The sequence below is a fragment of the Pogoniulus pusillus genome, chromosome 1 (assembly GCF_015220805.1).
Source record: "Pogoniulus pusillus isolate bPogPus1 chromosome 1, bPogPus1.pri, whole genome shotgun sequence".
NCBI lineage: Eukaryota > Metazoa > Chordata > Aves > Piciformes > Lybiidae > Pogoniulus > Pogoniulus pusillus.
Genome location: NC_087264.1, coordinates 5953960 through 5981176, shown reverse-complemented (window position 1 = coordinate 5981176; position 27217 = coordinate 5953960). Strand labels below are relative to the sequence as shown.

Below are 27217 nucleotides of genomic sequence, written 5' to 3'. Positions count from 1 at the left end.
CTAAATCTCCCCTGGTGCAGCCTGAGGCTGTGTCCTCTCGTTCTGGTGCTGGCCACCAGAGAGAAGAGAGCAACCTCCTCCTGGCCAATGCTGCCTTTACAGCAGCAGGGGAGAGCCAAACTGTTAGCATCGTCTCAGTTTGGGTGGCAGCCAGGAAGTCAGCTGCTGATATGGCCCAAGAGTGGCCAGTCCAGATGCCACTGGCAGCTCTCTCAAAGGACCCCAGGTCTTGCTAAACCTACAAGTTTGCACAGAAGAGTGCAAAAGTGAGAAGAACCATTCAAAGGCAGGGATGGTGTAAAACTGAGAGCTGTGTAAAAAGATAGGAGCTGTCCAAAAGTGGGGAAGGTCCAGTCATGACAGAAACCTGTCCTGTTGGGCAGGAGCTCTTGCGAGGTGGGGAACTCTCAAGGCAAGAACTCAAATTGGAAACGTCTTCCCATCTTCCCTTGCTCCCCCCATCTTCCCTTGCTGCCCCCATCTTCCCTTCCCCCTCCTCCCCCATTCTTTAACATTTGATAAGTTTACCATGTTATTTTGGACCTTAATAGAGTGATTCCATTTTCCATTTCGGTCGCCTTGCTCCTCCACTTCTGTTTCATAGAATCAACCAGGTTGGAAGAGACCTCCAAGATCACCTAGCATCCAGTCAAATAGACCATGGCACTAAATACCTCAGCCAGGCTTTGTTTGAACAACTCCAGGGATGGCGACTCCACCACCTCCCTGGGCAGCCCATTCCAATGCCAATCACTCTCTCTGGCAACAACTTCCTCCTAACATCCAGCCTAGACCTCCCCCAGCACAGCTTGAGACTGTGTCCCCTTGTTCTATTGCTGCTTGCCTGGCAGAAGAGCCCAATCTCCACCTGGCCCCAGCCTCCCTTCGGGTAGTTGTAGACAGCAATCAGATCACCCCTGAGCTTCCTATTCTCCAGCCTAAACACCCCCAGCTCCCTCAGCCTCTCCTCATGGGCCTTTGTTCCAGGCCTCTCACCAGCTTTGTTGCCCTTCTCTGGACACAGTATCTCAACATCTCTCTTGAATTGAGGAGCCCAGAACTGGACACAGTCTTCAAGGTGTGGCCTGACCAGTGCTGAGAACTTGGGCAGAATAACCTCCCTTGTCCTACTGGCCACATTTCCAACTAAGGTAACTTTTAGAAAGGAAGGAAAATAGGTAGATGAATTATGGCACTTAAAGCCAGTAAAAAAAAACCCAAAAGAAATCTGAAAGGAAAATGTAATTAAGAAATAAATTGAAAAATGGAAGCACCTCTGATGCAGAGAACAGGAATGTTTATTTTAGGGGGAAACCATCATGGGCAGCTTAATTCCATTCCATTCTGTTGCTCTTAGGATTTGGATTGTTTGCTCATTTATTTCTATAAAGCATAAACCTCTTCAACTTGCATTGTCATATGCAACCAGTGCTATTTTGCAGTAATTACAAAACCCACATGTTGCCACTGATAGAAAAGTTTGCTGTTCTGAAAGCACCAGGTCATTTTATTCATAGGACATAGCTATTAACTGCTTGCTAAATACCTGGAATAGAAGAAGTTTTACCTGTTGGAATTTTTACTGCTGCTGTTAAATATAAGGATTTTAAAGAGATTGGAACATTTGGGAGAAATTCAAGGTGGGAAGAGAAAACACACAGGAGGGTGACTGTAAAAATGTTAAGGTGATATCTTAGATGTTTGGTCAACAAGAGCTGTAAATACAATTTTGCATGGAAATGTGAGTACACCAGAACAGGAAGCACTGCTGGACCTTTGAAAAGTTTGAATGCTGTAGATGGTTACCCAGGCTGAAGTGGGTAACTAATCAGTTGCAATTAAAATATTAACAGATGAAAAATGGCATTGATGGACAGAGTTCAAGTTTCCTGCAAGCTGACTTCGCGTGTTATAAAGAAGAGTCATTTCTTAAGTGAGTTTGTTCCTTTTCCAGTAGCACTGAAAGTTGATTCATTGAATCATAGAATCAATCAGGTTGGAAGAGACCTCCAAGATCATGCAGGCCAACCTAGTACCCAGCACTATCCAATCAACTAGACCATGGCACTAAGTGCCTCATGCAGTCTTTTCTTGAACACCTCCAGGGACGGTGACTCCACCACCTCCCTGGGCAGCCCATTCCAATGGAAAATCACTCTCTCTACAAGAGAAGCTGAGCGGAGCAGGAGACAAATTCAAATGGAACCAATGTCTGAAATTACAAGTTAGAATAGTTCTCAACACTAACCCTGTGCTTGTCCAGTTCTGGGCTTCTCAATTCAAGAGAGATGTTGAGGTGCTGGAACGTGTCCGGAGAAGGGCAACAAGGCTGGTGAGGGGCCTGGAACACAAACCCTATGAGGAGAGGCTGGGGGAGCTGGGGTTGTTTAGGCTGGAGAAGAGGAGCCTCAGGGCAGACCTCATCATAGAATCAAGCAGGTTGGAAGAGACCTCCAAGATCTTCCAGTCCAACCTATCCCTCAGCCCTATCCAGTTAACTGACCATATTTGCTGACCTACCCAGTCCGAAGTAAAGTGAATCATTGTTCCTCCACAGCATTTTTGACACATCAGTGTGACCTGAATTCTAATAAATTCACACAATCACAGCCTCACTCCCCCACTTTCCACTTATGTACTGCAGGGACTTCGATTTACTTGTGATGGAAATCTTTATGCTGAGATTTATATATGTTGGTTTCTCCCTCTGATATTCTCCAGCCAGGTGGTCTTGACAGGAAATAGATCTGAATGCCTGTGAAATAAATGTTAATCCAGGATATTTTCAACCCCAGAGCATGATGAAATACTTTAACCAGAAAAGATTTTCCTTGCATTTCCATTGAAAGTGAAATACTTCTTTGGTTTCTCTCTTTTTTTTTTTCCAAGCTATTATTAGATGGGAAAAATAAATAATTGACTTATTGAGGCTGTCTCATTTTGTTTTGAAAATGTCACAAGAGACAGGTTCTTACTTTAATCAGAGCAAAATGAATGAGGCTTATTGAACTATGTTTAGAAAATATTTTATATTGGCTTTGGTGTCTGTTTATCATTCAAGTAGTTCCAAATTTAAATAATTTCAAACTGCTGTTATCAAAAATTTGGAAGAGGAGGATGTTCAGAGAGGGGCAACAAAGCTGATGGGAGACAAAGAACACAAACTCTATGAGGAGAGGATGAAGGAGCTGGGGGTGTGCAGCCTGGAGAGGAGGAGGCTCAGGGTAGACCTCACTGCTGTCTACAACTCCCTGAAGGGAGGCTGTAGCCAGGTGGGGGTTGGTCTCTTCTGCCAGGCAAGCAGCAACAGAACAAGGGGACACAGTCTCAAGTTGTGGCAGAGGAGGTCTAGGTTGGATGTTAGGAGGAAATTGTTGCCAGAGAGAATGATTGGCATTGGAATGGGCTGCCTAGGGAGGTGGTGGGACCACCATCCCTGGAAATGTTGAACCAAAGCCTGGCTGAGGCACTTGGTGCCATGGTCCAGTTGATTGGATAGTGCTGTGTGCTAGGTTGGCCTGGATGATGTTGGAGGTGTCTTCCAACCTGGTTGATTTTATGATTCTGCTTCCTGTTTGCCTTTCAGTATAAGCATTTATCACAGAAAGAAAACAGTCAACCCAAAGCTACAAATATTAAACACCTGCTCTCATTTATGTGATGCTTTACTTGGAGACTATACAGTCCCACCCAGGTAACAAGTTTTTCCTGGCAATGTAGTCTAAATCAATACCAACAGACCAATTGCATTCCTCATTCAGAGTAAGTCAACTGAAGACTGCAGAAACTCGATACTTACACTCAAGGACTATCTAAAACTCCTCCAGGTATCTCATTTGTAATTTGTTGTGTCTTATCAGCTGTCACTACTCCTGCCCTCACCCTCAATTCTTGATTAACCCTGGAAGGAGCCATGGTGGAAGCTTTTGTGTAGACTCCTTCAAGAAATGTGGGAGACACGTAGAACCTTTCAGAATGATGAAACAATGCATTTAACCTCAACAACTGCTTGCAACAAATTTCCCTCTTCTCAGTAGCTGAGATCTTACTTGCTTTACTACGTGAAGGGAGGCTGTAGCCAAGGGGGGTTGGTCTCTTCTTCTAGGCATCCAGCAACAGAACAAGGGGACACAGTCTCAAGTTGAGATGCTTGAGCGTGTCCAGAGAAGGGCGACGAGGCTGGTGAGAGGCCTTGAGCACAGCCCTACGAGGAGAGGCTGAGGGAGCTGGGATTGGTTAGCCTGGAGAAGAGGCTCAGGGGTGACCTCATTGCTGTCTACAACTACCTGAGGGGTGGCTGTGGCCAGGTGGGAGTTGGTCTCTTCTCTCAGGTGGCCAGCGCCAGAACAAGAGGACACAGCCTTAGGCTGTGCCAGGGGAGATTTAGGCTGGCGGTGAGGAGAAAGTTCTTCACTGAGAGAGTCATTGGACACTGGAATGGGCTGCCCGGGGTGGTGGTGGAGTCGCCGTCCCTAGGGCACTTCAAGGCAAGGTTGGACGTGGCACTTGGTGCCATGGTCTAGCCTTGAGCTCTGTGGTAAAGGGTTGGACTTGATGATCTGTGAGGTCTCTTCCAACTCTGATGATACTATGATAAGTTGTGCCAGGAGAGGTCTAGGCTGGATGTTAGGAGGAAGTTCTTCCCAGAGAGAGTGATTGGCATTGGAATGGGCTACCCAGGGAGGCGGTGGACTCACTGTCCCTGGAGGTGTTCAAGAAAAGCCTGGCTGAGGCACTTAGTGCCATGGTCTAGTTGACTGGCTAGGGCTGGGTGCTAGGTTGGCCTGGCTGATCTTGGAGGTCTCTTCCAACCTGGTTGATTCTATGATTCTATGTCAAGACAAAAAAATCCCCAAAGCTGGATGTGTGTACCCACATTAGAACCTTTTGTGTGGCAATCTTTGGCAATGTGCTGTATGGAGCCACAACTGGGAGGCAAGACTAACAAATATGTGTGGCTGCAGTACTGAGTATTGCCATGCTTATATCTGGGATAAAGAGAGGAGGGGCAGAAAGAGGGCCAAGTTTGCATCTTTCCCCATCCCATATCAAGCAACCCAAACTAAATTTGTTATATATTGAATCTGGTGGCAAATTTGGACTAACTGTAATTCCTTTAAAAGCCAGAGAGAAAAAAGGCCCAAGATACTACATAGCAGACATAAGACATTTTAACCTCCTTGGTCTTTCCATTGCAACTAAAATCTAGAGTATTTTTATGGATTAAGATTCCAATGTGTCTAAGTAGGGAAAATAGTGTCCATGATTTTCTCTCTGGAAGGTGATGAATTGTATAGTGTATTCATAGAATCATAGAATCAACCAGGTTGGAAGAGACCTCCAAGATCATCCAGTCCAACCTATCACCCTGCCCTATCCAATCAACTTAGACCATGGCACTAAGTGCCTCATCCAGTCCTTCTGGAAGACCCCCAGGGACGGTGACTCCACCACCTCCCTGGGCAGCCCATTCCAATGCCAATCACTCTCTCTGTGAAGAACTTCTTCCTAACATCCAGCCTAGACCTACCCTGGCACAACTTGAGACTGTGTCCCCTTGTTCTATTGTTGGTTACCTGGGAGAAGAGACCAACCCCCACCTGGCTACAATGTCCCTTCAGGTAGTTGTAGACAGTAATAAGATCACCCCTGAGCCTCCTCTTCTCCAGGCTAAACAGGCCCAGCTCCCTCAACCTCTCCTCATAGGATTTGTGCTCCAGGCCCCTCACGAGCTTCGTTGCCCTTCTCTGGACATGTTCCAGCACTTCAACATCTTTCTTGAATTGAGTGGCCCAGAACTGGACACAGTACTCAAGGTGTGGCCTGACCAGTGCTGAGTACAGGGGAAGAATAAACTCCCTTGTCCTACTGGCCACACTGTTCTTGATGCAGGCCAGGATGCCATTGGCTCTCTTGGCCACCTGGGCACACTGCTGCCTCATCTTCAGCTTACTATCTATCAGTACCCCCAGGTCCCTTTCCTTCTGACTGCTCTCCAGCCACTCAGTCCCCAGCCTATAGCGTTATACCTGGGGGCATTTTTAGACTTCCCTGTCTACACAACTGCTCAGACCCATTTCCAAAGTTGTGATCCCCAAACAAAAGAACAAGACTATTATTATCATCATTAACTCTCTTCTTTAGTGAGGTAGCTTTAGAGACAAACTACTTTTCAGCACCATCTTCTCTAGCTGCTAGTGCTTGTAGCTCTCAAGTGTTTTAGAACCTTCATTTCCATAAACTCTGAACAGATATTAGTGATTTATTCCTGTAATTACTGCCCTCTTGAAGTTGTACCAAATGAAGTGTACTGTTCTGTGCTAAACATTGCATGTTAAGTCCCACTGGTCAGGACGGAGTGAAAAAAAGACACTACTGAAGTCTATTGAAGGTACATGCCAGACCTTGGCTTGGCTGTCTATCAAACAAGATGGTCTACAAGACAAAGATGAGAGGAGGAAGCACACACAATCCATCTTCTGTCAGTGCACGCAGATCATGCATGTTATTTATATAGCATTTTGAGTTGTGTCCCTTGGCCCATTGCTTTAAAATAAGAGCTGGCAAGAATTTCTAGGCACATGAAATTTTGCTGTTTCTTTGTAATTCTGAATGCAAACTGCCAGTATTTAAAGAAATTATGAATGCAATTGGTGAAGCCTTTTCCTCTTTGTTGCAGTCACAGAGTTGGGTTCTAATGCTGCCAGAGATGTGATAATGGGGAAAACTGACAGAAAGCAAAAGCTTAAGGAAAGCAACAGGGCTAATGACTGCATCCTGCCAAAACAAAACATTCTGCAAAAGCACAAATGATGGAACCATCTATTCTCATACAAAAGCATATCTGTGGAATAGTTTTTTGGGTTTTTTTTTTAATGTAAGCAGGTATGAAAGTGTGTTTACTTGCTCAGTTTGGGACTCCTGACCTCGTGGGCTTTGATGCCAACTTACTATAAACTTAATAAAGAATGAAAAGCAATAATCACCCATGCAGCGAATTGCTGGAGCAAACATAGAACCATAGAATCAGCCAGGTTGGAAGAGACCTCCAAGATCATCCAGGCCAACCTAGCACCCAGCCCTAGCCAAGCAACAAGACCATGGCACTAAGTGCCTCATCCAGCCTTTCCCGAACACCTGCAGGGACGAGGACACCACCACCTCCCTGGGCAGCCCACTCCAAAGGCAAATCACTCTCTCTGTGAAGTATTTCCTCCTAATATCTACCCTGCCCTTGGGGCCTTATTTAATCTCATCCCTTTGGTCTCTGCCCACCCATCCAGCCTGTCCAGGTCCCTCTGCAGGGCTCTCCTACCCTCCAACAGATCCACATCTGCTCCTAGCTTGGTGTCATCTGCAAACTTACTGATGCTGGACTCAATCCCCTCATCGAGATCATTAATGAAGATATTGAACAAGGCACTGAACATCTTCAGAACCAGAGCATGTCAGTGTTCTCTTTTGCCCCATCAGGCTAGCAACCCGAAAGGAAGTGAGTTCGCACCTGCCTGCCAAGTTTTTCACGGCTCTGCATGAAAATGAGGGCACAAAAGGAGAAACTGGTTTCCTGGGTCTTCACCTTAGGAAAGTGATTCTGTGTAAGCTCAGCTTTGGGCACAGCACACAGCATATTTGTATCTGAGGGCACGTACATTCCTCCGTCTTTTGCTGCACCTGGACATAAATCCAAATGTTGCTATTTTACCTGAGTTGTGTTGTGTATCTAATCAGTTACCAGTAATTACTACTCTCATTAGCACTACCCTGCATTTTCCTTTCCATTATCTTTTCCTCAGATACATTTCTGCCTGCATTAATTCAAGGAACTCTTCGGGCTGAAGCTGATCTGGGAGAGTTGTAAATCAGGCAGCACCATAAATCAGATGTCCACACTGTTATAACAGCCTCCTACAGGAGATTGGAAGAGACTTGCAATTTCATTCCACCAAAAGAAAGCTCTCTGCTTTCTCAGCAAGTTAACTTAGCCTTCCTCCTGAGAGTTGACCCCACTTAAATATGAATCTTGGAGAAAGTGGAATGAGCCAGAAAAGCACACCACGGGTTCTGAACGCAAACCAGCAAGCTGAAAACCTGAGGGGATGAACTAGCAATAGTTAATGTGCAGTTGAATACCTTTGAACTGTGCTGAAGGCAGCTTCAGAGGACTATTGCTTTTGATAAAACCACAAATTAAAATGAGAAATTGAGGCATAGGTTCACAGCTGTGTTTCATGTCCATGCTCATTTGCAAGAGGCAGACTTGAAGGTGGTTGTGGAAAGTAATTTATTTAGTAGATACACTCTGGCTTTCTACCCAGATACATCAGGAAGGGACACAGGTAGTTCATTAGGGCTCAGGATGTATGGCAGCTCTGCCACAAACATTTACATTATGACTTCTCATATCAAATTCTTGCCAAAGCTTCATATCAACACATAGAGTCAATTAGTGGAGATGGAGAGCAGGAAATGCCATCCAGAGTTCTCCCTAGCATTGATCAAACGCAACCCAGTGTCGCTCTGTGCAGTTCCCTGTCTCCGAGCAAAACTCCATTAGAATTTCAGAACTGGACATGCCCAAGAGCCACATTAGTCACTCTGTGATGCCACAGCACAGACCTCCAGCAAGCTACAAGCTAATGGCTCACAGCTGTTACACAAGCTTCACCAGAAGCCAATGTAAGGGTCTCTTGGCTGTCTCTCCAGTGACATGGGAGGGCCAAAAGTAAAATAAATAGCTAATGTACTCCATCAAATTCTGAGTGCAATGAAATCAGCTCCTCTATTTCTGCCTCCCATCTCTAGAGCTCAAGGGGTGACCTGAACAATGTTCATCATATTGATCATAGAATCAACCAGGTTGGAAGAGACCTCCAACATCATCCAGTCCAACCCAGCACCCAGTCCTAGACAATCAACAAGACCATTGCACTAGGTGCCTCAGCCAGGCTTTCTTTGATCACCTCCAGGGACAATGACTGCATCACCTCCCTGGGCAGCCCATTCCAATGCAAATCACTCTCTCAGTGATGAACTTCCTCCTAATATCCAGCCTATACTCCCCCTTGCACAACTTGAGACCCTGCTCTATCCAATCAACTAGACCATGGTACTAAGTGCCTCATCCAGTCTTTTTTTGAAGACCATCAGATATATTACAGTAGTCAGTTTAGGATATTGTACTCACCCTAAGACAAAGAAAGTAGACAGAGGTGACAAGCTACAAAATGGATGTCTCCTGCATGGTCAGCATCGCTGTGGAGATTTGAGTCTACAAAAACAACAACAGTAATGCTAATTTTATGATACTGTACACTGGTTACAGCTACAGGAGTCTGTTTCAAATGTGCAGATCTGCTTCTTGGATCAGTAACTGCAGGGCTTCTTTAAACTTAGCACAAGTCTGACCTACCTCAGGTCCTGACACTGGGTTCATTTCTCTTATTAAGGAAAAACTGGAAATGAGAACCACAGAAACAACCAGGTTGGAAAAGACCTCCTGTTGGAATGGTACAGCTATTGGAACTTGAAATACTGGAACATAAGCCATGGACGGGCAAGAGTAGAGGAGCTAAGAAGTACTGAGTTGAGATAAAATAGAAGGTTGGAATGACCTTAGAGAATGGTGTAACAAACATAAACAAATGTAAGGCTGGAGCCTGTGGTTTTCACCTATCTCTGCTGACTTAGATTGCTTAGACACAAAGTACCTGTTGCTGAGAGAATAGGATGATGTCTACATCAATTAGTACATAATTTCTAATGCAAATACATGTAACCAATTACAGTTTAATACAATTTGTAGCCTTCTGATGAAAGGTACATAATCACATGTTTGGAATGCAATGAACAGACTGGCTTGCACCAAGCGTCTCCCCATCTCTTCTGATGCCTGTGGCATAGTAGCCCATGGCACCTCCAAGATCATCCAGTCCAACCTATCCCCCAGCCCTATCCAATCAACCAGACCATGGCAGTAAGTGCCTCAGCCAGGCTTTTCTTGAAGACCCCCAGGGGCGGTGCCTCCACCACCTCCCTGGGCAGCCCATTCCAATGCCAATCACTCTCTCTGTGAAGAACTTCTTCCTAACATCCAGCCTATACCTACCCTGGCACAACTTGAGACTGTGTCCCCTTGTTCTATTGCTGGTTGCCTGGGAGAAGAGGCCACCCCCCACCTGGCTACAATGTTCCTTCAGGTAGTTGTAGACAGTAATAAGGTCACCCCTGAGCCTCCTCTTCTCCAGGCTAAACAGGCCCAGCTCCCTCAACCTCTCCTCATAGAATTTGTGCTCCAGGCCCCTCACCAGCTTTGTTGCCCTTCTCTGGACATGTTCCAGCACTTCAACATCCTTCTTGAATTGAGGGGCCCAGAACTGGACACAGCACTCAAGGTGTGGCTTGACCAGTGCTGAGTACAGGGGCAGAATAACCTCCCTTGTCCTGCTGGCCACACTGTTCCTGATGCAAGCCAGGATGCCACTGGCTCTCTTGGCCACCTGGGCACACTGCTGGCTCATCTTCAGCTTAGTATCTACCAGTACCCCCAGGTCCCTTTCCTCCTGGCTGCTCTCCAGCCACTCAGTCCCCAGCCTGTAGTGCTGCTTGGGGTTGTTGTGGCCAAAGTGCAGAACCCTGCAGTTGACTGGATAGGGCTGGGTGCTAGGTTGGACTGGATGATTTTGGAGATCTCTTCCAACCTGGTTGATTCTATGATTAAGTGCCTCATCCAGGCTTTTTCTGAACACCTCCAAGGATGGTGAATCACAGTGTCCCCCCCCTCAAAATACTCCACTTCTCTCACCATGCTTCTGTGTGCCCCAGGTGTCCCACCATTCTCATTGACACATCACACTCCTGTGATGGTTGTGGACTGGGCTACTACCTTGTTAAACTTACCTTATAATCCAATATGGTCAAAGTGTTCTGGACAGAAAATCTCTTTGCTCTGTGAGAAATGGAGACTGGAAATGACACCCAGAAACCACCTGTGAAAGGAAGTATCTTTCAGAAGGAGTGGATGGGAAATGGTGGTTTCCCTTTCTGCTTGGCAGTATCAGATTTCTTTGATTAAGTGTTTGACACAAAGGTAGATTTCTGTAATTAATATCTTGTGTCAAGCTCAGCTTGCATTGCTGAAAGAAATAATTTGAGAGTATCACTGTGATCCATCTGAACTCCTGAACTCTGCATCATTTTCAGGAAGAAAACACAAGATGATATTATTTACAGGGCAGAAAGTATGGAAAACCATCTTTATTTTTCTGAGAGCTTTCCTAGGGGACACATCAGCACAGATCCTGTTTACAAAGGAGATTTAAAAGCTAAGACATCTCTAAAGTAAAGCTACTCTCTAAAGAAAAGCTACAGACCTGCTACTCTAGGAGGGATGCCTATTATACCTGGTCCCTCTGGGTACAATCCTCTTTGTACCTACTTTGCTGCTTACCTGTCTTGGTGTTCCTATTCTGGAACTCCAAATACTGCCCAGATTTCCTTGACCTTGCCTCATGAACACAGGACTCAATCTGAGCAAAATATGCCTCATGCTCAAGACAATATTGTTGGTTCCAATATTTAGGAGTTCAAGTCCTAAAACTGTGTCCAGTTCTGGGCTCTTCAATTCAAGAGAGATGTTGAGGTGCTGGAAGATGTCCAAAGAAGGGTGACAAAACTGGTGAGGGGCCTGGAGCACAGCCCTGTGAGGAGAGGCTGAGGGAGCTGGAGGTGTGCAGCCTGCAGAAGAGGAGGCTCAGGGCTGACCTCATTGCTGTCTACAACTCCCTGAAGGGAGGCTGTAGCCAGGTGGGGGTTGGTCTCTTCTGCCAGGCAAGCAGCTACAGAACAAGGGGACACAGTCTCAAGTTGTGCCAGGGGAGGTCTAGGCTGGATGTTAGGAAGAAGTTCTTCACAGAGAGAGTGATTGGCATTGGAATGGGCTGCCCAGGGAGGTGGTGGAGGCACCGTCCCTGGAGGTGTTGAAGCAAAGCCTGGCTGAGGCACTTAGTGCCATGGTCTAGTTGACTGTCTAGGACTGGGTGCTAGGTTGGAGTGGATGATGTTGGAGGTCTCTTCCAACCTGGCTGATTCTATTCTAAGTTGCCTTAAAAGACATAAAGTAAATGTAGAACCCTGAAGAGAATAAGAAGAGGAAAGAGTAAGGACAGTGGGCACTACAGACTAAAACCTCAGGCATCGTGTCCTTTAAGAGTGAGATAAAAAATGGGGCTGAAAGCAATGGGACAGAAAAGATGCATAATAAACTAAGGAGCTCACTGATTTCCTAAACCCTTTCTTTCTGTTGGTTGCTAATGTTCAGTAGGATGAGTTCTGTCCACAGCATTCCCATTTTTACCCAGACAAAAAAGGGGTTTTCTTACTTTACAAAGAGAGATAACTGCAGACACTATATTGTTTTATGCTTCTTAGCACTTGGCACATTTGTTTCTGTCTATTTTATCTCTTTTCCACACAGTGCATCCACACCCAAACAACTCAGGAGTACAGTGAGACTTCCAGATAGTCTCTTTCCTTGACCTAGCAGAGGATGCTTGCTCCTGAATTGCATATAGGTGGATAGGGAGCATGCTTCTTTTGTCTCCTTGATCAGATTTTCTCTTGACTTCCACACAGCCCAAATTCTGCTCAAGTCCCAGTATTGATGCAGTCACAGTATCACAGTATCATCAGGGTTGGAAGAGACCTCACAGATCATCAAGTCCAACCCTTTACCACAGAGCTCAAGGCTAGACCATGGCACCAAGTGCCACGTCCAATCCTGCCTTGAACAGCTCCAGGGACGGCGACTCCACCACCTCCCCGGGCAGCCCATTCCAGTGTCCAATGACTCTCTCAGGGAAGAACTTTCTCCTCACCTCGAGCCTAAATCTCCCCTGACGCAGCCTGAGGCTGTGTCCTCTCGTTCTGGTGCTGGCCACCTGAGAGAAGAGAGCAACCTCCTCCTGGCCACAACCACCCCTCAGGTTGTTGTAGACAGCAATAAGGTCCATCTGTTCTTCAGCACTGCTTAATCTCTGAAGAGGCCAAAAGGCTCCTTGGGCATCCATAAGAAAAGGCAATATTTTCTTGGCTAAACTATCATGTTTAGGCCTACCAAACCTCATACTTTAATGTTCAGTGCAAGACACAGTCAGCAGGGCAGCTAAAACCTTCCTTATAACAGCAAACAGACAGAGGATTTGGTCTGGAATAACCACAGTGACAGGTTTTTCTTTAAAGGGGTTTAAGTCCACCTCAGGTGCCTGTGTGAGAGCACCAGAGCCACTTGGCTACTGGGGGAAGGGGTTACTGGGGGGATGAGGGTAGGTGGATCCTGCCTTTCCTGGGAAACAGATCATTCAGCAGCAATGGAATCACAGGGCAGTGGGAGAGCACCTTGGAAAGAAAGCACAAGGCAACATCTGGGGTAAGGTAGAGAGGGGTGGGAGAAGGTGGAAAGGTGCTTGAGAGCCCCTCCTGGGGACTCAGGTTTCTGGGAGGGCTGTTGTGTTTCTGTATTACCTTTTAAACTTGACTATTTCTGTCTATAACTGTATATACTGTAAATCTCTGCTTGTAGATTGTACTAAGCTGTAAATACAAAGCTTCATTCCATTTCCAGAGCCCCTGAGTGTAGTCTGGGTGATTTTCCAAAGCGGAGGGGGGGGGTGGGTAACACCTAAATCATCACAAGGAGGAAGTTCTTCAGCATGAGAGTGGTGAGAGCCTGGAATGGGCTGCCCAGGGAGGTGGTGAAGTCACCATCCCTGGAGGTGCTGAAGAAAAGACTGGATGAGGCACTTGGTGCCACAGTCTAGTTGACTGGATAGGGCTGGGTGCTAAGTTGGACTGGATGATCTTGGATCACTTGATCACTTGTCCTGAACTTGATGAAACACAGGGAAGGGAAATAGGTTGCACGATAGCTGAGCAACCTTTGGCTTCTTAGTTTGAATGACCACATATTTTGGCACTGAGCCTGGACAGACCATCCTTGCTCTGTTGCATGTCACCCATAATATTCTGCAACTTAGCCAGAGATGCTCTGCAAATACAACAAACAAAGCAATTCCTGCTCCAATGACACAAATAAGAAACACAGACACTGATTTCCACAGTACAAACTGGAAAGAGAAGTGCTGGAGGATGCTCATTGAGCTGTGCCACACAAGAGGCTGCAGATACTAGCCAGCACAGGAGAGGCTTGTAACTAGTACTATGAGAAATACCATGTTGATTAGTACCTGTGCTACAGCCCACTTCCGTACATGCAGCCATTGTAGCTCCCCTGCTGCTCTGCATGGGTTGGCTCTATGCTGCAAGGTAAATGGGTCTGAAGCACCAAGTTTCCCTTGTATGTAGAGTTTCTGTGGTTTATGCACATCCATGATCATTTTTCTAGCATTTCCAGAGGAGCAAAACCAGAGCTCCTGGAAGACTCCATAACCATTGCCTAATACAACACAGTGACAGAGTCTAGGCTCTAGCAATGGCTTTAGAAATGGTGGAGCTGGCAAGTTGAACTGGATGGTAAAACTTAAAACTGATAAGTAGCACACATAGGGAACTGGGGGCAGGACAGAGAGCACAGAATCAAATAGGTTGGAAGAGACCTCCAACATCATCCAGTCCAACCTAGCACCCAGCCCTGGCCAATCAACTAGACCATGGCATTAAGTGCCTCATCCAGGCTTTGCTTCAACACCTCCAGGGATGGTGACTCCACCACCTCCCTGGGCAGCCCATTCCAATGCAAATCACTCTCTCTGCAAAGAACTTCCTCCTAGCATCCAGCCTATAGCTCCCGTGGCACAAATGAGTCTCATCTCTTATATCTCCTACTTCATTAGACTGTTTCCCATCACAGCCTACAGCATTTCTGAAAGACCTTTGATGCACCAGAGTGTCCCTAGGCACTCAAGTAAACATTGGTTTAGATGGTCTTCCATGAATGAAGAATAATCCCAAAGGATGACAAAGCACACAGGCTATGCCATAGCACTTCCCCACTGCCACAAACTTTGGGTCATTGATGCAACAGGACATTCACTCCTACCTTCCCAAATGTGTTTGACAGCTGACAGCTGCAGGGCCATTACAACATGAATTTGTTGTTACACTCCTACCTGTCTGTCAGCCTGCGAGCAAATCCTGCTGCTCACTTTGGCAGAGCCACTATTTATATCACAGTCATCAGCCTGCTGCTGAACAGTCAAACCTGAACATCTGTAGTGCCCTGCTAGCAGTAATCAAAGCCACACACTATTCTTTGCTACTTCACTCCACCATCATAGCCCCTGCTAGGCTTCTTCTCCACTCCTGTGAGTCAAAAAAGGACAGAGTTCAGCATATGTTTCTCAGATAAGTTCTGCTTTGTGTTTGGTTCCTGCTTGCCTTTGTTCACTGCTATCTGAACTACCTAGAGAGAAATCAAATACAGCCTTTCCTAGCAACAAGTATTAGAAGAGGATTGGACTTACCACACCTGCAGTGCCTAAAAATGGAGTATTGTACTGACAGTCAGTCAGTTCAACCCAAAATTCCTAAAATTGGAGTCGAGGATTCTAGACTTCAAAGGGATCATTTTCTGCTTGAAGGTTTTGAGGCTTCAATATTCAAATTTTTAGCTCAGTTTGCTGAGAGTTAAGCTTGTTTTATGACCAAACTTGTGCTGCTCCTGTCTGTTGTCTTGAGGGTTCCCACTGGAAGGTGCTGGAGAGGGTGCAGAGAAGGGCGACGAGGCTGGAGAGAGGTCTGGCAACCATGACCTATGAGGAGTGGCTCAGGGAACTGGGGGTGTTTAGTCTGGAGAAGAGAAGGCTGAGAGGGGACCTTATTGCCCTCTACAGCTACCTAAAAGGAGGTTTGTAGTGAGGCTGGAGTTGGTCTCTTCTCCCTAATTACTAATGATAGGATAAGAGAAAATGGCCTCAAGTTGCATCAGGGGAAGTTTAGGTTGGATGTTGTGGTCAGGCACTGGAACAGGCTGCCCAGGGAGGTGGTGGTGGAGTCACCATCCCTGGAGATGTTTAAAAGGAGAGTGGATGTGGCACTTGAGGGTGTATTGGAAATTAATAATCAGATAAAAAATATTACTATTAATTTCTGTATGAATATTTTCATAATTAATATTTTAAAAACCAGGGAAATTCCCTGAGATTCTTTGGATTTTCAATCAACAGGAAGCAATTGCACAGAATTAAAGACTTTAAACAATCAGAACTTGGAAAATAGGAACACGAGAACAGGAAGAATTCTAACTATGCCTATGTAGTCTTGGCATTCACTCTAGCAGATGTACTCATGACTCTTTTGGTCCCCAAGTAAGCCTCCTGTATCAAAGATGTTTTCAAACTCGTGATGATGATCCCAGGGTAGAATACAAAATATTTCAGGCAGAGGGAAGATGCTGCTGCTAAGCCACTGGTGTTAGCTGCAACTCGTGGCTGCCTTTAACCAGCTGCAACGAGGAGAGGCAGGAAGGCTCTGTGCAGACAAAGAAAGGCAGGTGCAGAAAAGCGAAATACAGAAAGGCTAACGTAGAAGGGCAGGGTTTCTAAATCATCCTCCTTTATATGCTTCAGTTTGAAAACCCAACTGGCCAATAGGCACTGGCACCATTGCTCTGGCCAGTGAACTCAAAGCTTTGTGCCTCCTTTGATCACGCAGGCACTTTGAGGGCAGCACAAGACACCTGACTGGCCAGGAGCTGGGGGACAGGCTCTGCTCACTTGCTCCCTGGGATAGGACAAGGAGCAATGGGTGTAAGCTGCAGAAAAAGAGGTTCTGCCTCAACACAAGGGGGAACTTATTTACTGTAGAGATCAAAGAGCACAGGAACAGGCTCCCCAGGGAGTTCATGGAGTCTCCTTCTCTGGAGCCTTTCAAGGCCTGTCTGGATGTGTGCCTCTGTGATCTGTGTTAGTATTGTCCTGCTCTGGCAGGGGGACTGGACTCAATGATCTCTTTGGGTCCCATCCAATCCCTAACATCCTATGATCAAATGATCTGACATGTGGTGCTAAGTCCCCTAGCCCTCAAGGCTTGCTGGAGCCAAGCCCTTATTGTATGCTCATCTGACTCACTCCCAGACCCACAACAGGAGGAGGACAGAAAGGGTTAAACCAGCCTGGCAGGATTTGTACTCTACTGGGACAGAGGCTATGGTCTAGTGATGAAGGATGCTGGGATGAAAGTTGGACTGGATGATCCTGGTGGTCCCTTCCAACCCTAGCAATTCATAGTGAGTAGATGTTGCGCTGAGGGATTTGGTTTAGTCAAAGACTTGTCAGTGTGAAACTAATGATTGGATGCAATGATCTTGAAGGTCTTTTCTAATCTAAGAAGTTCTGTGATTCTGTGGGTTTATAGGATACCTCAGCCCACATTGCCTTTCTGTGTGCAATGACTCCATGGAACAAGTAATGAATAGTATATTTTTGTTTTTCTCCAGCAGTAGGAAAAAATAATCTATTTGAGGATTGAGAAGTTTTATATTAGGAATGATTAAACTCTTGTAAACTTTGGCCTAATTCTCCAAATGCAACTGTACCTCAGATTTTTGCTAGTTTAGGGAAGTTTAACAGCTTGCCTTTTTTTCCCCCTTAAACATTTTCTGTGTTCAGCCTTCACCAGGAGTGCTGAGGCTACAAATGCTTCTTGGCATCTGTAGATAGTAATATCTATCCCTCATTCTCTGATGGCAATGTACTTTTCAAGCTTCATATTCATAAATCTTCTAAATGCCTGGGAGATAACTAAGTACTACTGTGTACTATTGTGGTAACCTAGGGCATAAAGAGGTTAAGAAACTTTGCATGCATTACCAGCTGAGTCAGGGCTTCATATTGAACCTCAAGTCCTGATCCCTCATTTTCTCTTCCAGCTACTCACCAACCACCCCTCTCCCAGTAACCAAGCAGTTTGGTAACTACAGTAAGATTTTGGTCATTGATTCTTTTTCCTCCTTCAACAAAACCACTAATTTTGAAGATTTAGTGTACTGCTTATGCAAATGGAAAAGACATCTAAAATTCTTAGCACGAAGGAGCTGAATTTTCATTAAGCAAAAGCTATGTCTCAGAGGGGGCCAATTCCTGCACCACTCAGTTGCTGTCTTCCCTTCTAAAGATTTGCTTTGCAAGCAAATGTCTGATCCAGCAACCACCTCGCTGCCTCGCAGCCACATTTGGATACTCAGCCTAATGCCAAGTGTACATTATGTCACCAGTGAGACAGTGGGATGAGGTGAGATTTCACAGCAAGGTATAGGGAGAGAGGAGTAGAAAGGAAGGCAGTGGAGTAGGAGCACCACCGAAAGACCATATCTCCTCAGATGAAAGTGATTCTAAAGTCCCTGATGCACCATCTTTTTGCATGGCCTTTTGAGCCCTCTTGCACAAATGAGGAGACCAAGCATTGTATACAGCTTTGGCTCTGTGCCTCTGTGGGCACATAGTCAGGCTGGATATAGATGAATTTGGCCAGAGGTCTCTAAACTGAACTCATGTCTTTTCCAAAGCAATTTTTATAAAGTGACAACATCAGATCTATTTTTCATTTTGAAACAAGGAAGGTATTATAGAAAAGGTATTAATCCTGGACTAGAAGAAAAAAATTCCTAGAACCAAGTTTTAAATGCTAAAAGTTTCAGATTTTAAAACCAAGGTATGTAGAAGTTATCACCTACTGCATCTCCTGGTGTCATACTCAAGTGCTTCAGTCACTCTTCATAGAATCACAGAATCAACCAGGTTGGAAGAGACCTCCAACATCATCCAGGCCAACCTAGCACCCAGCCCTAGCCAGTCAACTAGACTATGGCACTAAGTGCCTCAGCCAGGCTTTGCTTCAACACCTCCAGGGACAGCAACTCCACCACCTCCCTGGGCAGCCCATTCCAATGCCAATCACTCTCTCTGCAAACAACTTCCTCCTAACATCCAGCCTAGACTTCCCCCACCACAACTTGAGACTGTGTCCCTTGTTATGTTGCTGGCTGCCTGACAGAAGAGGACAACCCCCACCTGGCTACAATGTCCCTTCAGGCAGTTGTAGACAGCAATGAGGTCACCCCTGAGCCTCCTCTTCTCCAGGCTGCACACCCCCAGCTCCCTCAGCCTCTTCACACAAGGCTGTGTTCCAGGCCTCTCATCAGCTTTGCCACCCTTGTTTCACCTCAAGCATTGCTCACCCTCCCACACTTCTGTCACAGTCCAATGCTGTGGCTAAAGCTAAAACATTCAAGTTTTATCTGTTGGGACAATCCAACACATGCCCCCAAAACTAGGATATATGTGATATATTACCTCAACTAAAGACTCCTCCAGAGTCCATCCCAGGCTTTCCTGAGCTGGCGGTTTGAAGACAAACCCATTTAGCATGGAGCTGCTTTACCTTGATAAGTAAATAATTACACATTCTATCCAGCAGCGAGGTAGCAGGAAAGAGGGTTCTGAGCAGTAGATAAAGTATCTTCTGTTTGAAGACTCCATAAGTTCAATATCTGCTCTGGTAAGAATGGTCCTCAGACTGCCATCTTCTGATTCTGACGTGGCAAGAGGCATGGCCATGCCACTGAGATGATCTAGTTGCCCCAACAGCATGACATGTCTACAGTTTAGTTTCTTTCTTCTAGTCCAAGCTGGCAGAAACAATGTCATTCTTCACAGCTCTTGGCAGCAGGAGCTACTTCAAGGAAATGGGGAGCTGAGTGTTGAGGAAACTTCTCTGGGTGGGAGCTGGATGTTAGGAGGAAGATCTTCACAGAGAGAATGATTTGCCATTGGAATGGGCTGCCCTGAATGGTGGTGGAGTCACTGTCCCTGGAGGTGTTGAAGAAAAGCCTGGATGAGGCACTTAGTGCCATGGTCTAGTTGACTGGCTAGGGCTGGGTGCTAGGTTGGAGTGGATGCTCTTGGAGGTTTCTTCCAACCTGGTTGATTCTGTGAGGCTCTTAAAGAGCTTAAGTTAGGCAGCATGGATCACAGAAAGAGCTTGAGTACTGGAGATACAAGCCTCTAAGTTCTTTATCTCTAGACTGTGTTCTTTGATTGCTTCATGCCCCATCCTCCTCCATAAAAGCCATATTTAAAAGGAACATTAATAATCACCCAAAGCAAACCAGTTACCCACAGCTGTTCATCACACGTGGATTCAAGTAGGTTTGTTACAGATGGGAAGACTAGAGGAAAGTAAGAGTTATTGCTATCTATCTCTAAATCCAAGCAGTAGCTGATAAAGTACTTGCCAAGCTCTACAAATTGGGAAGCCAAGCAGATACATCCCCTGGCTCCGCTTGAAGCCTTCTGACAGAAGCTGCTAAAGGAGCAGGTGCTTTGTACAAACCTTATTACCAAAGAGGTTAAAAGATGACAGCAGTGAGAAAAAGAAGCCCTTCCCTGCGGAGTGGTTGCTGGGGAAGTAGGAAGACATGCCTTGGAAAGAAGCTATTACAGGGTTGTTTTTTTCACTCAGGTGTACCCTGGGAAGTTGCATCTCCAGGGGACTCAGTCTGCAACACTGTTTTTCACATTTAACCTCACTCTTTGCTTTATAAGGGATGAACAAAAAGTGCTTCTTGCTTTGTAGCTAGGGAGACCTTCTTTCCAGTGAGTCTGTCTGACTAAAATGTTGCAGTGTTTCCTGGCCCAGGCTATAAATGCAGGATTGAAACTGAATGCTGGTGTTAAAACTCTAAGCAGATACCTGAAGACTCCCACTCAATCTGAGAGCACTTTTTGCAGAAGTTCTGGCTGACCACCACCAATATTCATAGAAACGTAGAATCAACCAGGTTGGAAGAGCCCTCCAAGATCATCCACTCCAACCTAGCACCCAGCCCTGGCCAATCAACCAGACCATGGCACTGAGTGCCTCATCCAGTCCCTTTTTGCCTGGCTGCTCTCCAGCCACTCTGTCCCCAGCCTGTAGCACTGCTTGGGATTGCTGTGCCAAAGTGCAGAACCCTGCATTTGGCCTTGTTAAATCTCAACTCATTGGCCTCTGCCCACTCATCCAGCCTGGCAAGGTCCCTCTGCAGGGCTCTCCTACCCTCCAACAGCTCCACACCTGCTCCTAGCTTGGTGTCATCTGCAAGCTTACTGATGCTGGACTCAATCCCCTCATCCAGATCATCAATAAAGATATTGAACAGGACTGGGCCCAGCATTCATCCTTGTGGAACACCACTAGTGCCAACTGCCAGCTGGATGTGGCACGATTCACCACCACTCTCTGGGCTCAGCCCTCCTGGCAGTTCTTGACCCATTTCAGAGTGAATCTGTCCAAGCCATCAGCTGCCAGCTTTGCCAGGAGCTTCTTGTGGCAGAGGGTGTCAAAGGCTTTGCTGCAGTCCAGGTAGACTACATCCACAGCATACTACAAATTATTTTCTGAAACAATCTGTCCAAGAGACAAATTGCTTGGACCTGCAGGAAAAGGCTTAGTCCATACCAATTCCTGCTAAAGGAACAAAAAGCACAAAACAGTCTATAAAAGACAGAAAATTGTGGTCAGGCAGCAGAACAACTACATAATTACAGATGCAATGAGAGAGTCAAGTTCTCAGAAAATTAAATGTAATTAAGCTAATTACCTGATTGTCTTAACAGAGCAGCAATCCAACAATGTTTTACCAAACCATTGTTGCAATACTGACAGCAGAATCTCTGCCTTACACCACCGTTAGGCACCACCTCGTACACTGTTTTCATCACCCTGGGTTGTTCCCAAGAATAAAGCATTTTGTCTGATTGGTTATTATATCCAAGCAGGTTTGTAGGTGTCGTGGAGAGCCCAGAGGCCCAAAGCAGGGTAGGGTGTCCCTGCCCATGATAGAGGGGTTGAAACTAGATGATCCAGTTAAACCAGCCTGGCAGGATTTGTACTCTACCGGGACAGAGGCTATGGTCTAGTGATGAAGGATGCTGGGATGAAGGTTGGACTGGATGATCCTGGTGGTCCCTTCCAACCCTAGCAATTCATAGTGATTAGATGTTGTGCTGAGGGATTTGGTTTAGTCAAAGACTTGTCAGTGTGAAACTAATGATTGGACTCAATGATCTTGAAGGTCTTTTCCAATCTATGAAATTCTGTGATCCTCGTGGTCCCTTCCAACTCTGACTGATTCTGTGGTTCTATAAATGCCTCAAAATTTCACACAAATCTTACCTGGAAGGACAAGGGAAGTTATTCTTCCCCTGTACTCAACACTGGTCAGGCCACACCTTGAGTACTGCATCCAGTTCTGGGCCCCTCAATTCAAGAGAGGTGCTGGAAGGTGTCCAGAGAAGGGGACAAAGCTGGTGAGGGGCCTGGAACACAAACCATATGAGGAGAAGCTCGCGGTGTTTAGCGTAGAGAAGAGGAGGCTCAGGGGTGACCTCATTGCTGCCTACAACTACCTGAAAGGAGGCTGTAGCCAGGTGGGGGGTGGCCTCTTCTCTCAGGCAACCACCAGTAGAACAAGGGGACACAGTCTCAAGTTGTGCCAGGGGAGGTCTAGGCTGGATGTTAGGAGGAAGTTGTTGCCAGAGAGTGATTGGCATTGGAATGGGCTGCCCAGGGAGGTGGTGGAGTCACTGTCCCTGGAGGTCTTCAAGAAAAGCCTGGCTGAGGTACTTAGTGCCATGGTCCGGTTGACTGGATAGGGCTGGGTGCTAGGTTGGCCTGGATGATGTTGGAGGTCTCTTCCAAGCTGGTTGATTCTATGATTCCAGATAAGGCTGGCCAGAGCCTCATCCAGCCTGGCCTTAAACACCTCCAGGAATGGGGCCTCAACCACCACTCTGGACAACCTATTCCAGGCTCTCATCACTCTCATGGCAAAGAACTTTGTCCTCACCTCCATCTGAACCTACCCACCTCCAGCTTTGCTCCCTTATCTATCTACTACAATATTAAAGTAAATCTCTTTATCAAATGCTGTAGTGTCACAGTAGTGTAGGACATTGATGTCTCACTTAATCTCTTCTGTGTTCTTTTTGTCATACACTTACATCATTATTCATCTACCAAATGTCTTAATGTTGATCATGAATGAGGTATGTTTTCTGGTGCTTGTTGATGTGAGGAGTAGCCTGTGGACTTTTCTCAGCCAGTTGCCAACCACTTGGTGTCCTGCTCTTGCAAATGGTTGCACTGGTGGCATCTTCCCCATCAATGTTTTTAGATTTCATTTAACCTTCATTAAATTCAGGAAGCCAACAATTCACAACCTTGAGACAAAACATCACCTGGCTCCTAAGAGCATACTTCAGCTATCCACGAACCTGTTCATTCTAGTGCATAAAGTGAATCCACTTAAAAACTGTGCATAACACAACTGCTCCATGATACCTGTGTTTTTCCTGTGATTGTTCTGTTCTGACAGTGTCATGGACCCAATTCTCAAGAGTTTAGGAAAGGAAGAATGAGCCCAGACTTTTGCTGAAGATACTCAGGAATTTGTTACTTCAGTGTATGCTACCAATATCAGGTTTCACATAGTGTAAAGTGCAATTCAATGAAGCATTTTAACCAACAAGGCAAAAAAAAAATATATCCTTTCAGGATCCATGGTCTTCTACAAGGACTCATACTCATCATGTTTGCCTCTGCCTGCTTTGCATATTCTCCAGAGCAATGCCTAACTTACAATGCCAGTTTATATACCATGGTTTAGGAGCAATTCAGTTTCATCCTCTGAAAGCAACTATTGCATGGAAAAATATCTCACTTTTGTTCTTTTACTACACCAGCAGAAGCATGCAGCTGTTCATTTCAGAATAATACTCTCTATTTCAAATACTTAGAACCATAGAACCAACCAGGTTGGAAGAGACCTCCAAGATCATCCAGTCCACCCAGCTCTATCCAGTCAACTAGACCACGGCACTAAGTGTCTCATCCAGGCTTTGATTGAACACCTCCAGGGATGGCAACTCCACCACCTCCCTGGGCAGCCCATTCCAATACCAATCACTCTCTCTGACAACAACTTCCTCCTAACATCCAGCATAGACCTCCCCCAAAACAACTTGAGACTGTGTCCACTTGTTCTGCTGCTGGTTGCCTGGGAGAAGAGACCAACCCCCACCTGGTCTTCACTCCCAAAGAAAGAGATGGTTTAACAGAGTGGTTTAACACAACTCCACATACCGTTGCTCTGGCCTTGTGGATGTAAGAATACTTATCAGAAATATAGAATCATAGAATCAGTCCAGGTTGGAAGAGGCCACAAGTATAATCTAGTTCCAAACCCCCCTGCCATGAGCAGGGACACATTAACCTAGGTCAGGCTGGCCACAGACTCATCCAGCTTAAACACCTCCAGGCATGGGGCCTCAACCACCTCTCTGGGCAACCCATTCCAGGGTCTCACCACTCTCATGGGGAAGAACTTCATACCCACATCCATTATGAACCTACCCACCTCCAGCTTTGCTCCCCCTAGTCCTGTCATTCCATGATAGCCCAAAAAGTCTCTCCCCAGCTTTTTTGTAGGCCCCCTTCAGATATTGACAGGCCACAATAAGGTCACCTCAGAACCTCCTGCTTCTCCTACTTCAGACTCAAAACCAAGAATGCAGCACTACTGAATAGCTTCCAATCTTGATTAAAACAGAATACATTTGAGGCAAAGCCTCTCACATGGTCAGTTAATGCAGACTGACACTAAACAAACCAGAGCCCAAGAGCTATGCAATGTCTTTATAATGCTAATTTAATTATGATCAGCTTTGTTATCTCAAAAAACTCATTGTGCAGCACTGGATAATATAACATGTAAATGTATTGTGGTTTTATTTCTCACTGTTTTAATTTATAGTCTCTTGAGATAAAAGCAGTAAAAGAGAACAACAGTTCCTAGTGCTTAGAGACACAAAGGGAAGATTTGCTGTCTAGTTTCAGGTCTGCTGCTTATCTGCTGGATAACACAGGTCATGCCTCTCTTTCTGCACCAGGATAGTCAATACTCTTCACCTAACGCAGCCCACGTGTCTGAATTATTAAGGATACATAACTGAAACTAAAATAAATGTATAGAATCATGCAATGATTTAGATTGGAAGGGACCTCAAAGATCATCCAGTTGTTCTAGGTGGACACCTCCACCTAGAAGAGGTTACTCAAGACCTCGTCCAACTGACCTTGAGCACCTCCAGGGACGGAGTATCCACAACCTCTCTGGGCAACCTGTTCCAGGGTTTCACCACCCTCACTGTGAAGAACTTCTTCTTAACATTTCCCCTCTATTCATAGAATCAACCAGGTTGGAAGAGACCTCCAACATCATCCACTCCAACCTAGCACCCAGACTTAGACAACCAACTAGACCATGGCAATCAGTGTCTCAGCCAGTCTTTTCTTCAACACCTCCAGGGATGGTGCCTCCACCACCTCCCTGGGCAGCCCAATCCAATGCCAATCACTCTCTCTGTAAAGAACTTCCTCCTAACATCCAGCCTATACTTTCCCTGGCACAACATGAGGCTGTGTCTCCTTGTTCTATTGGTGGTTGCCTGAGAGAAGAGAGCAACCCCCACCTGGCCACAATGTCCCTTCAGGTAGTTGTAGACAGCAATGAGGTCACCCCCGAGCCTCCGCTTCTCCAGGCTAAACAATTCCAGCTCTCTCAGCCTCTCCTTATAGGATTTGTGTTCCAGGCTCCTCACCAGCTTTGTCACCCTTCTCTGGACACATTCCAGCACCTCAACATCTCATCCTGTCATTTCAAGATCTTGTAAACAGTCCCTCCTCAGCCTTTTTTTAACTGAAGACTTGATAAAAGAGATTGAGTACAAGATGTGTCTAATGTTCTATCATTAGAATGACTACCTTACCTCTACCTAGCCAGCCTCTTCTGAAGTTAATATCTATAGATGAATAAGTTTTCTTCTCCTGTATTTGCCCATTTCCTGAACTGTCTTTTTACTTCTAACACTTTCCGTTTCTGAGCACAGTTTTTAATTCCATCAGTAAATCATTGAGTCATTTCATTATTCACTTCCTTTCACATTAACGTAAATGACACATCCAAATTCCCTCCTGACACTCCCCAACTTGATATGGCACCTCTCAAAGAGATGAGTACTTCCTGCAGAAATCTTGCTTCAGCTTTTTAGATTTAGCACATTTAAGTGAGCTCAACTACTGGCTTGTGTAACAAAAAGTACAAACAATCCCTTCACAGAAGCAGAATTAGAGGCCATACAGGAGAAGAAGCTGGTGAGGGGACTGGAACACAAGTCCTATGAGGAGAGGATGACAATGCTGAGGGTGTGCAGCCTGGAGAAGAGGAGCTCAGGGCTGACCTCATTGCTGTCTACAACTACCTAAAGGGAGGCTGTAGCCAGGTGGGGTTGGTCTCTTCTGCCAGGCACCAGCAACAGAAGAAGGGGACACAGTCTCAAGCTGTGGTGGGGAAGGTATAGGCTGGATGTTAGGAGGAAGTTGTTTGCAGAGAGAGTGATTGGCATTGGAATGGGCTGCCCAGGGAGGTGGTGGAGTTGCGATCCCTGCAGGTGTTGAAGCCAAGCCTGGCTGAGGCACTTAGTGCCATGGTCTGGTTGACTGGCTAGGGCTGGATGCTAGGTTGGACTGGATGATCTTGGAGGTCTGGTTGATTCTATGATTCTATTATTATTCAGCAGGTAGTTTGTGTCAGATTCAGTGATATAAAAGCACAAATACCTGTTGACTATCACGTTTATGTCAGGACATCCATAGAGGTGAAATGTGGATGTGTGGCATCCCCAACGAGTGGCTCCCACCGGAGGAGTTAGAATCTACTTTTGAGAAGATTACTTCCTATTTCAGATTGAGGACAACTTTGCTGGTTTTCATTGTTGTTGCTACAGCTGACTGATCCTATACTCTGGTGATACATTATTCTCCATTTGCCTGCCTTCACCAAACACTGTTAAGTCTGTCAAAAGCATTGGAGTCAATTGGCACAGTCACATCATGTGTGGGAACGAGCCAAGCCTTTTGGAAATCCTATGAATTTTCATAGCATGAACAAGTTACCTACAGATCCTGGCTGAAATTTTAGTACTCTTCAAGACACTGGAAAAAAAAAAAAAGTCACTCACCACTTACCAGGTCTGAATTATTGAGGCTGAAGGTTATTGAATTCATCCAATAACAGAAAAGCAGTCTGTCACAGAGGACAATTGTGAATTCTGCAAAAGCAATTGGAACATTTAATAGACTTCTTCAATGCCCTGAATGAAGT

General features: G+C 45.7%; 1 long non-coding RNA gene across 1 annotated transcript in view; it reads right to left on the bottom strand.

Moving 5' to 3' along the window:
• The window catches only part of LOC135182295 (uncharacterized), a 122671-nt gene that overhangs the window by 14187 nt on the left and 81267 nt on the right, over window positions 1-27217 (bottom strand). Inside the window, exons 2-3 of the long non-coding RNA XR_010305150.1 lie at window positions 27082-27164; window positions 10900-10988 (exon numbers count right to left, since the gene is read on the bottom strand). This is a non-coding gene — a long non-coding RNA (uncharacterized LOC135182295). The remainder of the gene's footprint in view (window positions 1-10899; window positions 10989-27081; window positions 27165-27217) is intronic.